The sequence below is a fragment of the Tyto alba genome, unplaced genomic scaffold, assembly GCF_018691265.1.
Source record: "Tyto alba isolate M040663 unplaced genomic scaffold, T.alba_DEE_v4.0 Super-Scaffold_13, whole genome shotgun sequence".
NCBI lineage: Eukaryota > Metazoa > Chordata > Aves > Strigiformes > Tytonidae > Tyto > Tyto alba.
This window is the reverse complement of record NW_024881275.1, coordinates 43,444,285-43,457,771: the sequence shown is the minus strand read 5'-3', so window position 1 is coordinate 43,457,771 and position 13,487 is coordinate 43,444,285. Positions and strand designations below refer to the sequence as shown.

Sequence of the window (13,487 nt, the reverse complement as noted above, 5' to 3'; positions counted from 1 at the left end):
AAATGTCACATTATCTGCCTCTTAACATTGTATATATGTAGGGATGCCTTTTTGACAAGGACTGGCAGATTCACTGAATAACAAGAAACAAAGACTAAAGTTACAGAAACTTTAATTTACTCTTCTACTGTAATTTATTAAAATAGATAAAGGTCCTTATTCATTAGCCTTTCTCTTCAACTGAAATATTTCCAGTATGTAAAATAGGTACTATATAAACAAGCCTCATTCAATATAACCCACATGACTTCTACATAATCCTTTTCACTTAAATACATTTATTCAATTGGAAACGTCACAATCAACATAATTTCTTAAATAGCCATGTCTAGATTTAAGCCTAGCTAATATTTAAGGCAACAGATCTAATAAAAAATGCATTGAGATGAGATCCATCTTATGTTCCAGAAAAATGTATAGGCCTTGCATATATTTATCACCCTTTTCTTTAGGTGGTTAATTGAAGAAGCATTATTCTCTTCTTTGACCAGTCCAGTGTGTGCAGTTAAGATCTACAAGAGAGACAAAAAGTCCTTGCACTTTGATGACAAAAATATCCAGAACTGTTCTGTTTCCTGAATGAGACGTGATCCATACACTACCTAGTGAAAATCTTTTTTATCAGCTATCTGAAAAAACAAATTATAGAAATAAAAATAAGTGCAGCAACACACACAACAAAAGGATTAAAACTGTAATAATTCACAGATCCTTTTGCTGTTGCAGATGTATCCACTTATCTTGTCTCCAAACAGTAGGAGTAGTTAATTTCATCAGTTTTCCTGTCTAATGGTTTTAATTTCTTTGTGAAGAGAGATGATGTTGAGACAGGTGACTTTGTCATAAAAAAGGTAGGCACATGCTTCTTGACAATCTCTTACAAATTTGAGAATATAGTGCAATGAGAGGAAAAATCAGTTGTATCAGCTGAGGAGCAGATGATGTTCCTTAGTTCCTTTAGTCATATAATTCAGTATGCTTTTGCTTAAGAGGCTGCATGAGAGAAAGGGAGACACTTATTCTCACATTCCTGCTTGCATTGGGGATGGAAAAAGATATTAAGTTTAGAAAGGAAATTTGGGGTGTTCACAGACAAAAATCATAAGCATTTTGAATCTGTGTTTCACACCAAGAATGGCCCACATTTAACAAAATAATATTGATTCACTTCCACCTTAAAAATTTCTTCTTAAAAATTCCATCTCTGTGAACTAGATGGAAAATTCAGTGCTTCTATGGGCAGAAGAAGTCACAGATGATATATTTATCCCCATTTTCATCACAGACAAGACCTTCTGCAGGTGGGCTGACCAATTTATACGTGTAGACGAAGACCAATTTGGGAACATCTGATACCAGGAAAGGCAGAGAACTGAGCTTCTCAGTGTGACATGCAGGTCTGCCAGGGGTGTCTGCACCAGTGTCAGCACTGGGATGACCAACTGATTTTTTCCTTTGTGAAGGTGCCAGACTGTCTGGAGCTGCAACACTGTGCAAATACTGCTAGAGTCCCATCAGGTAGCCAGGGAGAGCCAGACTGCAGGGAACAAGAAAGGCACCAGTGGCATAAGGCACTGGAAAGCTTCTTCCTCTTGACCACACCAAAGCTTCTCCTGAGATTTTGCAGGGAAATAAATCGAAGTGTAGTTTTGACAATTTGAAACTTCCCAGACCCTCTTGGAGAGGAAAATGTATAGGACTTGGTGCTGGCTAGGAGCAGCTCAGTACACCATGGAGGAAACCTATTCTGTTACTACTTGATCCACGAATAGACCTAAAAGGAAAAAATAAACCTCAATTAGTGGTCAGCCAAAGGCTGTTATGGAACAAAAGTGATCTGATTACTTCAATAAGGGTATTGCCATTGGGTAGGTTTGAGCCTTCTTTGTTCATGTTCTTGGCAGTTCATCTCAATCAAGTCACTGTTATCGATACACAGAGTATTCATTCACTGGGGAAGGATGATTATCCTAAATGGAAACCACTTGTGCCCTGTAACTAGAAGATGAGAATCACTGTCCTGATTACTTTTGTTTTCCTGTCTTCTTGCAGTGTATACAAGGCATTAAGTGAGTTGATTTAATAAAATTAATCTATGAAATATCCAGATTAAATTTAATCCTTGTTTTAGCTTTTGGATTGCATTTAGAATGCTGGTGGGTTTTGGGGGTTTGGTGGTGTTTTTTTTTTATTCTCCAACTATCAGAAACATGGATTGGGAAGCTCCTATGCCCATAGGGCATTCACACCATCTTCAGTTGTCCAGTCTCGGTGCTAAGAGGGATTTGTTCAAGATATTGCACATAAAACAACTTTATCATAGAACAAACATTATACCAACAGTGAAAATCTGAGTCACTGGAGATATTTTCAACATTTGTAGCATTTAAAAAAAAAAAAAAAACAAAAACAAAAAAAAAAAAAACACAAACAAAACCCTCCTGTGGTAAACAAGTCTGTTTCTCTGTGATTTCTTGCTTATGAGGTGGAAGTGTCTCAAGTAGACCTTGAACAGATGGAAAAGGCTTCACAGCATGTAAGGTGACAGAGATGTGGGCTCCATAGGTCACATATACAGTGGACTGGAAATCAGGCAGGGGTCAGATTTCAGAATTGCTCTGCTCCCACCCACAGGCTGTCAAATTAAGGACCTTTTGTTCAGAAGAAAACAGCATGGTACAGCTTGTCATTCCAGAAGAAATTCTTGGGGTTTTGACAAGAATTAAGAAACTAAAAATCCTGAGGCAGAAGGAATGGCAAAGGAAGGGAAGACCACATACAGGTGGAACAATCCAAAAAAGGACACTTTTCCACAGGAAGTTTTTTAGTTGCAAAGCATTAAGATTTTGGCAAAAAATATCTTTAAAGTCTCCAAGGTGAAAAACTAAAAAGGAAAAGCAACAAACCCAAAACAATTGAAACTTTTGATTTGGGGCTGAAAAAATGCCAAGATTATTTTTTCACCTCTAATTTCAGTTGGAGAGACTTTCCCTTGAAAATTAATGTTTAGTTAAATTGTTATTTTCTATCAGATGAGGAAGTTCTGATAGAAAACTTTTGACTGCTACTCATTGACACTCTCCCCATTCACTGATTTTCAGATGGTCCCACTGGCCAGCACTTTTAGGACAGGCAGGTATTTTGGTGGGCGTGCTGTGACTTCAGTCTATGTTTCTCAGGCTTGTTAGACAATGTGATCTTTCCTCATTCCGCTGAAAAACCCTAGTTTTACAGTAAGTTTTAACTTCTCTTACAGAAAAACTGAACAACTCACTAAAGAATTGTGACGTGTGTCCTCTCATTAGACGTAACTCAAAGAAACTTCTAAAATGTACTGAAATTTGAAGGCATACTCTTCTTATTAAATCTATACATTGCTCAAGAGAAAATAGCTGCCAACAGAATAATTGAGACGTCATGATTAGCAAATGTAATTTTCCCTGGGGCAGCATATGTTTAAAAAAAGCAAACAACAGAGTAGAAGAGGGTCTGTTTAAATGTGGGATTTTGAATAAATGAACAGCAGAATTTGAACCAGCAACTCAATTGTTATTGTATTTCAAGGTACATAAAAAGAGAAATGACAGATGGCTCATTAGAAATTTAAAGATTTACTCAGTATTACCTCTTCTATTTTAAAAAGCAGCATGTTCTCTTTGAAGTATATGATGAAATGGTTTAAATTTAAGGGCGGAAGGAATCAAAGATATGATGCAGAGGAGCTATAATTGAGAGATAGTGCTTAATATCTCTTCTTAAGGGAAAAAATCACAAGAATAACAAGAATATACACAATTCATGTAGTATAAACTTGCTGGGTGTTTAGAGTTGTCTTCCTCACTTCCCAAATGAAAAATGATCCATTGGCCTATATCTTTTACCTAGCTTTGACAAAAGGCTGGTAGAAGGGAAGAGGGACAATTCAAGAAAATTCATCAGACTACTCTAAAACTAAAAGACAGAAAGATATGAGAAAGCAAGGATGTGAAAGAAATCACTCAAAACCACCTTGGCCAGAAAAAAAAGCAAAGCAAAACATTTTGAAACAAAAATCTTAAGATTGGCCTTAGGCAGAGAGACAACTATGTATAAGCAACTCAGGTCTTCCAGAGGAGTGTCCTGCTGTTATTAAAGTGGAGCTGAAAAGAGATTGCAACAAATTCTTTAACAAATATGCAGCTGCATCAGGTACACTAATTGAAGCATTGTGCAAAAGTAAAAACAAAACTCAGATTTAGATACTGACAGACAGTATAAATAGAACCTGCCCTGACGGTACACAGTGATCTTGAGTACTACAGACTTTATAGTAGAACACTGTATAAAAGGTAAGGAAAGATAATAAAAGTCATAAGTTATAGTGAAAGAATACCAGATTCTCTCTGTTCACAAGGTAACAGGGCATTCAGAGGTTGCTGAACCCATGGAAACTACTTGTGGAGATCTGTAATGAAGTTATAGCATTAATGTCTTTTCATTATTACTACTGCACATAAGGGGAAACAAACCTAAATTCAGTCTTCCTGGCCATATAAAAACACATTAAATACCTCTCTAAAAAAGAGTCTTATGTTCTTCTGTTAACAAAACTGCATATAGAGTGATCCACCAGGGCTAAATATGTCATGTCATTAAAGACTCAATACAAAAGTGAATAGACTATGTGTGAATGTTCCCTGTAGGTAGAGGTTTCCTCTAGTTGCACAGCACTGGTGCTTTTTCTGTAGTCCCTCATCTAATTCTGGAGCTGGCACCAAATACTTTGCCAGGACACCCTTTACTCTGATGTTCAGATAATGCAGTAGCCTGTGGGAGAAATGAACCAGTTCTGCAGAGACAGAAACTTCTTCACCTGCTGCTTAGTACAGAGATGGGAGAGACTTGCCCTGAAATCAGAAGCAGACAACTAATGCCAGGCTTCAGAAATGGCTCAAACTCTGCACAGAGGACCCTGTCTTTGGCCCAGTGTTTTGTCCTGGTGTCTCCAGGAAAATGGTTGTCATCTCCAGTTGTCAAAATAGATGATGAAACAACCAGGAGCAGAAAGAGACACGAGCAGTAGGGGTGAGTGGTTGTTAGTTTTAAGTAGATTATGAAATTTTGCATTTCTATCAAGTTGTCTCAGTCCTTGTGCGTGTTGCCTGTTTGTTCATAGACATGTGAAAGTTAAATTCACTTTCCTAGGTTTGACAGTATTTTGAAGGTGCTGTGAACTGGATAGCTATGAGTATTGGGAAGAGAGAGTGTAAAAGAGTAGCCTTGCTTCAGTTCTGATTTTCTCTGTGATTCCACGTACATGACTTGCTCCCTTTTGTGTTTTATTCTCTCCCCATTAGAAGAATAGCAGTTCAATTAAAGGTGTTGTGTAGCAGCAAGGTATTACAGACTTAACAGCATCAGCAGATGAAAGCTACATTTTGTATGTCATCAACTTCTCTCCTGTGTGACAAAAAAATATTTACTTGTCTTGACTTTGAGTTGTATAATCAGTGAAGTTCAGCTGTTCTGAAACTAATTTACAGTTTATATTATTGAGGGATATTGAGTTTCTCATTAAAAATATGTTTTACTTTTTTGGTTTCTTCTGATCAACAGCTTTTTCCTTCCAGATTTAAGTAATAGTAGAAACCCACTGAAAACAAACACATAATTCATGTACATTTAGAGAATGTAGTTTGTAGTTAGTTGAGGCTGTAATGACTGTTGCACCTCTTATTCACAATTACCATTCTGTCCCATAACTTACAGGGTGACTTAACATATAAACTGTTGATCAAAATACCTGTCAAATCATATGGAGCTTGATGGAAATGGTGGAAGGTAGTGGTATCCTCACGGAGTTGAAGCAACAATCAAGAAAGACACTTTTCTGTAGCTGAGCAGAAACTGACAAAAAGTAAAGGAGGAATAATGCAAATTCTTAGTGAGGGTTATTCAGAGACAGCAGTTGCAAGCTTCAGCCTCTGCCAAAGGTCTGTGGTTCTCACAGCTTCTTGTGGCTGACTTATTGGAAAATGCATAACTTAATAGTTTGTAAGTTTGTCCCACTGAGGACAGTAGACCCTCTTGTGCTAGAGTTTGTGGTTGAATGTCCTACACTCCCCCAGTGAGACTAACATTTACCAATCTTCATCTCAGATAGACTGAATACTGCTGGTCAAACATGTTCCCCAAAAGCAGAGCATCTTCAAGGAAGCGGCCATCAGGTTTATTTCACAATGCCTAATTTTAATAGAAATACAACATTTGATCTCAGAACTGTCTCCCTGTTGCGGCTTCTGTTCACCCGTATGCAGTTTTTCACCCTGTTCTTAAGAAAAAACTATTATCCTAACTCGCTTCCTACCTAATTTTTTTCAGGCTCTTGTTTCATTCACTAGGTGTAGTCAATTTATTTCCCAGAGGGACAAGACAGAATTTAATTCAATAAATTCTCCTTGTTCTGTGTTTCAGTGTATGCGCTGAACAGCATTTGTCAGGTATTCCAGAGTTGTCTGCTGAGAGGAATATTATTTATTCAGACAACTACAGCTACAGTGTACCTACCAGAAAACACATCTCCACTAAACTTTCAGAAGAGTTGAAGTGATGCCTGAAAGGGGAAGTCTCTGCAGAATTTGTTTTTTATCTTCGCCTAACAGGGTCACAGGTCTTCATTCTAATAGCTCCCTTAAGCAAACTCTGGCCTAAAGAACATACCAACACTTGGAGGCAATTTATAAATAACATGAAGGCCAAAAATGTATTCTGTGTAATAACTTAAACTGGAAAGACACAAATTGGAATAAACCCCTGCTGCATATGTTGGATTGCCTATTATTATGTTATCAAGAATGACAAGTAAAAAACAACAAAATAAGTGGCCTCGAGGAAAGATGAAATACCACAGGAGGAGCAAACCATCCCATGTGCCCTTCCCATCTTAGAGAGGAGGACTCCTTATTATAAAAGTTGCTTTGCTGGTGTGTCAAGTTGTCAGCAGTGTCACTGGATACATCAGAACGAACTTTACTTAAAAGTTAACTTGGGCAATTTGGCCCTAAATCACTATTCTGATTTCACATAATGATCATATATATGCTTAGTTTTCACCTGGTAGAGCTGCTCAGTGTAGTTCTGGGTCAAGTAAAAAGATAGGTTGGCAACTTTATGGCATGCATATGCTGCTAGATCTGGATCCTCCGTACAAATTCTCGAGTTAGCTGTCAAACCTATTAGGTTAGGCACTGCTGTCTGCACCAAGTGGCATGGAAAAATGCCTCTTTCACTGGATGCTGATTCTGTGCCACTGGTTGGTAGGATACTGAGAGAAGGGAGAGCAAAATTGATTTGTGTGCCTCTCCCTGTGCATCTGCAGCATACCGGTATCTCACATTTCAAGGGAGTGATTAGGGAGTAGAGAGTATATTCTAGACCTTACCTACAGTATTTTTCCAAGAAAATTTTTTATTAAAGTATCTTTCCCTCTGCAGAAACTCTTCCTCTCCAAAAGTTAAAGCCCAGAGAAACCAAAATACACAAGAGAAAATGAAAAGTTACCTACCAATTTTTGATTCTGAAATGCTGTTGTAGTATTCTGAAACTTTTAGTGTTCTTTCTAATCACCCAGATCTCCTTAAGAAGAAATAGAACAGATTTTTATTTATTAAAAAAAAAAAAAAAAAACCAAAGCACAGCTATTCCTCACCTCCAAACATGACTTGCTCAATCCAGTACACTCCAGTCCCTCTTCAAAATTCTCTGGGTACCTGTGAAATTTTCTGACAAACAAATTCATGGAATAGTATTGAATATTGACAATCAGTTAAAATAAAATAGAATAAAAGACTGAGCTTCAATCTCAACCTGAAGCAGGGTTGGATGTTAAAATGAGAACTAGCATGTGGTTGAATTGAGGAGAATGGAGGTTAAGACAATGTCAGCATCAGAGAAGTCCGTCTCAAATAAATTGTTAACATTTCAAAGGTCATTCCTTTTCCTACTGCTTACTGATGCACATTTCATATTTCACAGAACTTACATTTCTGAAGTCAATATTCAAACTTTGGTGAAAAACTTTGTAGCTTCTAGAGACGACTTCTACCTGTGACAGGAATGTGATTCATGCAAGAGAAGACCTACACTTGGCGGTAACATCCATCGATGGTGAAATTTTGAACTTTACCACCCATTCAAGCATAAAAAGCAGCCTGTGATGAACTGAAGATTTCAGAGATGACATTAGATGACTAAGCTTCTAAATTTCATCAGAATTTAAATCCCAGGCTAGTTTTCAGAAATGCCTGTCCTTTACCTTTCCTTCCCCTGACTTTCCTCCTCTAGTGTTAGGATACCCAAACACCTTGCAAGTGGTAGGGGTTTTTTTTATATTTTTCCATGGCACTTATGGGACAGATTCAAGCTGGCAGAAATGCTGGTGGTTTTGCTGGTGAAGACAAAGGACCTTTCACTTTGAGAGACAAGGTGGAGTTGTTCTTATCAAACATAATGAAAGTGACTGTTCATTTACAAACATTTTTCTTTATATCAATGTGAAACTATGGAGTTGGTAGGCATTCCCAATTCAAGACCAGATGATCATAAAAGACAAATTAGGTAAAATCTTTACCTGGAATGGTGGAAAACAGATAAATTTGAGTAATGCAAAAAGTTCAAAGCCATGCAATTAATAATCAACAACTGGGCTGCCTGTTATGAAATGGAGTCTTGTCATTTGATGTGAAAAGGAAGGAGATCTGTACTCTGTGTCAATAATTTTACTGCTTTGAACTGCATAAATCATCCCACTGAAGACAAAACTAACGTGACTCCAGCTAAAATACATGGAGTGAAATACAAGCATGAAAGTGGAACATGAATATCTTTATATAAGGCACGGGTCCTGGATCTTGAAGGTTCTTTTTCCAGTGTCCTCTTAGAAAGATTATGAACTTGAACTGCAACAAATGTTAGGCAAGGTTACTCAGATTATTATAGAAGTGTAAGAAAACAAATTATAAAGTGTGGCTTGGCTCAGTCTGCTAAACAAGGGCAATATAGTTGCTTTTTACAAATATGTTCAGCTTGGCTACACATCAAGAGAGGGGAAAAATTATCTTAAACTAATCCTGGCACCACATCAGATAGTTGTAAATTGGTCATGTATAAGTTTAGACTGGAATTTAAGAGAAATTTTCTAACCGCCCAAATGGTGAAGATCTGGAAAGGTCTTCAAAACAGAACAAGGAATCCAAGTGGTTGGGTTGTAAGATGGAGCTTGAAAATAATTTTTGGAAGGAGGAATTAAGCTGGTGGCATGAAGGCTTGTTTCTAAAGCTGTATAAAAGGAAACTGGGTCACTCTTTATTTATAGAATATTTGTAGCTGCGCATTGCAGGAGGGACTTTCTTTCACCTTTAAGCAAAATTTAGTTCCATGCCCCACCCATCATTTTTCTTTTCATTTTCCTCCGCCTCCCACAGAGGCACTGGAGGATACTGGCAGATTGATTTCTGTTCCCAGCAGCAATAGGTCCTTGGGAGCTGCATGCTTCATATGCCCCACTCATAGACTTGAAATTTGGATTAATCAGATGTCAGTTCCCTCAGGTTATGAGGAACATGGATTAGTTGTAACACAGACACAGAGATACATGCAGGCAACTGGCAAGAGCTGTTAGGTGGGGGGAAGTTTTCCACTAGTAGCAGAGACAACTTTCAAGGATCACTAGAGAGTTAAATTCCTTGAATTGTGTTATAAAGAATATTTGGGATATGAATTGTGTCCTGGCTGTTCACTCTTTTTTTTTTTTTTTTTTTTTTTTTCTGTGGCACTTCATACCACTGACTTTTATTTTTCCTTTTTCTTTTCTTTTAAGACTGATATGACATACATTATGAGATGACAAAAATGGCAGAGTATTTATCCAAGGACTCTGTGTAGTTTGGTGAATTGTTTGCTGTGACACTAAACTATACTTTAAGACTACAAAAAGGGACCAAAATAAGATGCAACAGTTTAGGGTCCAGCAGACTCCAGTCTGAAACAAGTACACTTTTGATATCTGGGAATTAATGAAGTAGTTTAGTGCTTTTATAGAATAGGAACTGAATTGTTATCTCATAGATAGATTGCCTAGGAAATTATTATTATCAGCAGCAGGAGCAGCAGCAGCAGCAGCATCATACCTTTGTTATTTTCTCATTTAGAAAAAACAGCTTTTTTAGGGTGAGTTGAAAACATCTTTTTGAATCAAATGTCAAAAAACGAATGCATGTCATATTTGTACAAGTGAAGGTGATGCACAAGTAAAAATTCACTGTAATTTTGTCCCACTATTTCTTTAAAACAGTATGATGTTATACTCAAACTTCAGATGCTAATCTATCTTTAATCTGTTTCTTGAATGCTTAGATTCCAAGCTGTTTTAGCTTTCCTTGCTTATCAATCTGAGCAGAAGAATATATACTGATATAAATCACTATAGTCCCAGCAGCTTTAGCGTTAATCTGAATTTAGCCACAGCATTTTCAAGAAAGCAGACCTTGTTCATGCAAAGACTGTGAATCACGTGTGGCTGACACTCTTTAAAGGCTTTAACACCTTATTTGGAAAGGAAAACTTGGGCAAAGTACAGCTCTTGCCTCTTACATATGCACTGCCTTAAATAAAATACACAGGTGAATGTTAAATATATGTCAATTTAACTTAATCCAAGGAAACCACTATGTTGCAATAGTGAAGGAATAACATAAACATCCACTGCCTACTACTTTCCTTATAGAACCCTGATATTTCTTTAAAAGACCTCTTAAAGCTTTCCCACTCCTCTTCTACCTGCTATGTTTTACTGTTTCAGGGTTCTGAAACACTCAGTGATTAAGTAACCTGCTGAAGGCCCTTTCATTTTCTGTGGCAGATCTGGGATGTGCTCCAAATCTAAACTCAGGGCCAGTGCTGCAACTGTGGGATTACTTCATTTTTCCTCATCCACAAGGTTTCAGAATTGCATTAAATTCAAGACCCTCTTCCTCATACACAGTGCTATCTCATAAAGAAAAACCAAACCTGTCTCCTTTCTTCTGATAATAGCTGTTGAACAATAGAGAGCACTGCTTGTATTTTGGAGCATCTTTTAATTTCTCTTGGGTGTAGCTGTGTGAGTGCATGGGAGGATATATGTTAATGGCATAAATCATGACTACACCCTTGCATTTACATCTGTAGCTAGAGTCCCAGGGTACTAAAGGTTTCAAGACAGAGAAATGAGACAGAAAATGCATCAACACTTTAGGCAGGCACTAGGTGTAAAAGTGGCTCTTTCTGGAGCTGAGCCTGAGCTCTGGGCTGAAAAACACACATGGTTCCAGGCTGAAAAAGACCACTGGCAAATGACTTAACATCTTCTGTGGTAGGTCCCGCTGTGAGATTCCAGCCAGCTCCAGCAATGATTCAGAGGGAAGCCAGCATCCCACTGCTGCTGAGTCACTGCTGCCACTTCCTATGGCACCTGGTTTCACTTGGAAACGGCCCAGAAAAGTGGCTGTGGCCTATGAGGTCTGCTGAACCAGAGAAGACTGCATTGCAGACACTCTCCAGGTCCGTTAGTCCACAGACTCAACCCTGTGTATAGGTGGAGCTGTCAATCTCCCAGGCGTTTGCCACAGGACAGCGAAGGCATGGAGGAGGAAGCAGGCTTTGTCACTGACCTGTAGCTATAATGGGGTTGGTGACACCCCACAGACCCTCCTGCTCCCAGGTACTATGTAGTCAAACACTTACCCAGCAGTTCATAATGGTGATCTCTTACATGGAGAAAATGGGAGACGCCAATTGTTTGGGCATTTTCTGCTCTACCATGTGAGCAGCACCACAGGTTAGAGCTTCTACTCCTTGTGTTTTATTTGCACTTAGTCAAATGTTCTTTGGCCAGATTATTTAGGAAAAAATAAAGAAGTCTGGGGGATGATTCAAAACAGCCCTGGGCCAAGATCTTGCCATTGTTTGACAGTGTGAAAACACAGCAAACTTTGTGCAGTTTCAGGGGTTTCCTCGTATCTGTTGACTCCGTCTAATGTTCTGGGGACCTACTGGAGAGCTGAATCCTTACTGTTGTCTTTCACATGTATACGGGGCTTGTCTGTTGTATCCTTTTCTAATTCTTACCAACTAATAGCTTCCACATTTTTTAAGTCTTTAAATTATAAAGTTGTTCTCTCCTGACTGTATTACCTGTGAAGTGTAAAGTTACTTAATGCAAATAATAAGTCTAATTCAAGTGCTTTATAAATAATTATTACCTTCTATGGATTAGTCCTTTCCAATTATTATTCGATACACTATTAACTCTTGCTCTGGCACAATTAAATGAATAAATTTAGGTACTTTGAATTATACTCCAGTAATATTATTTGGTTATTTTCTTTTACTTTGGACTTGTCCTGGTTTGGGCTGGAAGAGAGTTAACGTACCTCTTTGGTAACTAGAATAGTGCTGTGTTTTAGATTCAGCACTGGGTTTGGTACGAGAACAATGCTGATAGCACACATGTTTTCGGCTGCTACTGACATTTCAAAGACTCTCTGACTCCCCATGTCCTGCCCGTGTGCAAGTGCACAAGAAACAGGGAGGGAGCACCAGACCCAAATTGGCCAATGAAATATTCCATATCACGTAACGTCATGCTCACTATATAGAGGAGGGGTGGTTGGGAAGGGGGGCTCTCTCCCTTTCTCTCTTGCTTCTGGGATTGCGATTGCGGGATCTTGGTATTTCAGGATCTCTAGCCAGGAACCAGCTGGGTATGGGTCAGTGGGTGGTGAGCAATTGCACTGTACATTGCCCATTTATATTTGCTATTGCTGCCATTGTTTTCATTTTATTACCATTATTAAACTGTTTCTATCTCAACCTGCGAGTCTCCCTTTACCCCTCCAATTCCCTCCCCCATTCCCAGGTCAGGGGGGAGGGTGGGTGAGCAGCTGCGGGGTGGTTGGCTGCCAACCAGCCTCAAACCATGTCAGGACTTTATACTAGTATATATATAACTATAAACTCTCTTTCCCCGTTTTGTACTATATATTTTACCTATATATTTAGCCTCCTTTAATGAAAATGTTATTTGTTGTAGGTTATACATTTCTTAAGTGACAGTAAATTTGCTTCTATATTCACTTTTTTATTCACAAAATTATATATATATATATGTAGGCAATTTTGGATCATGACTGTATGCCTATTTATATAGGTCTCTCTGTATTTATACACACAACTCAGATTGCCTGTATAAAAATTCCTTTGCAAATTGACGAATTAAATTTATGGACAATCTGTAAGACTGTTATATTGGAGAGGTAAGAATTGCCTCTTACATCTGATTGAAATAAAATTGCTTGTGAGCACAGACAGAAAAATCATAGTTACCTCTAGCAGAACTTTTTCAAGTATTTCAGTCGTATAGAAACAATTTTATAAATGAGATCCTACAAAAATTGTTCCAGATTGATGGC

At 38.1% G+C, this 13,487-nt stretch overlaps 1 long non-coding RNA gene across 1 annotated transcript; it reads right to left on the bottom strand.

Annotated features, from left to right (window-relative positions):
• Positions 1-254: 254 nt before the first annotated feature.
• On the bottom strand, positions 255-12,613 carry LOC122152886. Its single transcript, XR_006164858.1, has 3 exons — positions 12,462-12,613; positions 8,877-8,881; positions 255-267 (listed from the first exon to the last, which is right to left on the bottom strand). It is a non-coding gene; the product is annotated as an uncharacterized LOC122152886 (long non-coding RNA).
• Between the last annotated feature and the right edge of the window lie 874 nt (positions 12,614-13,487).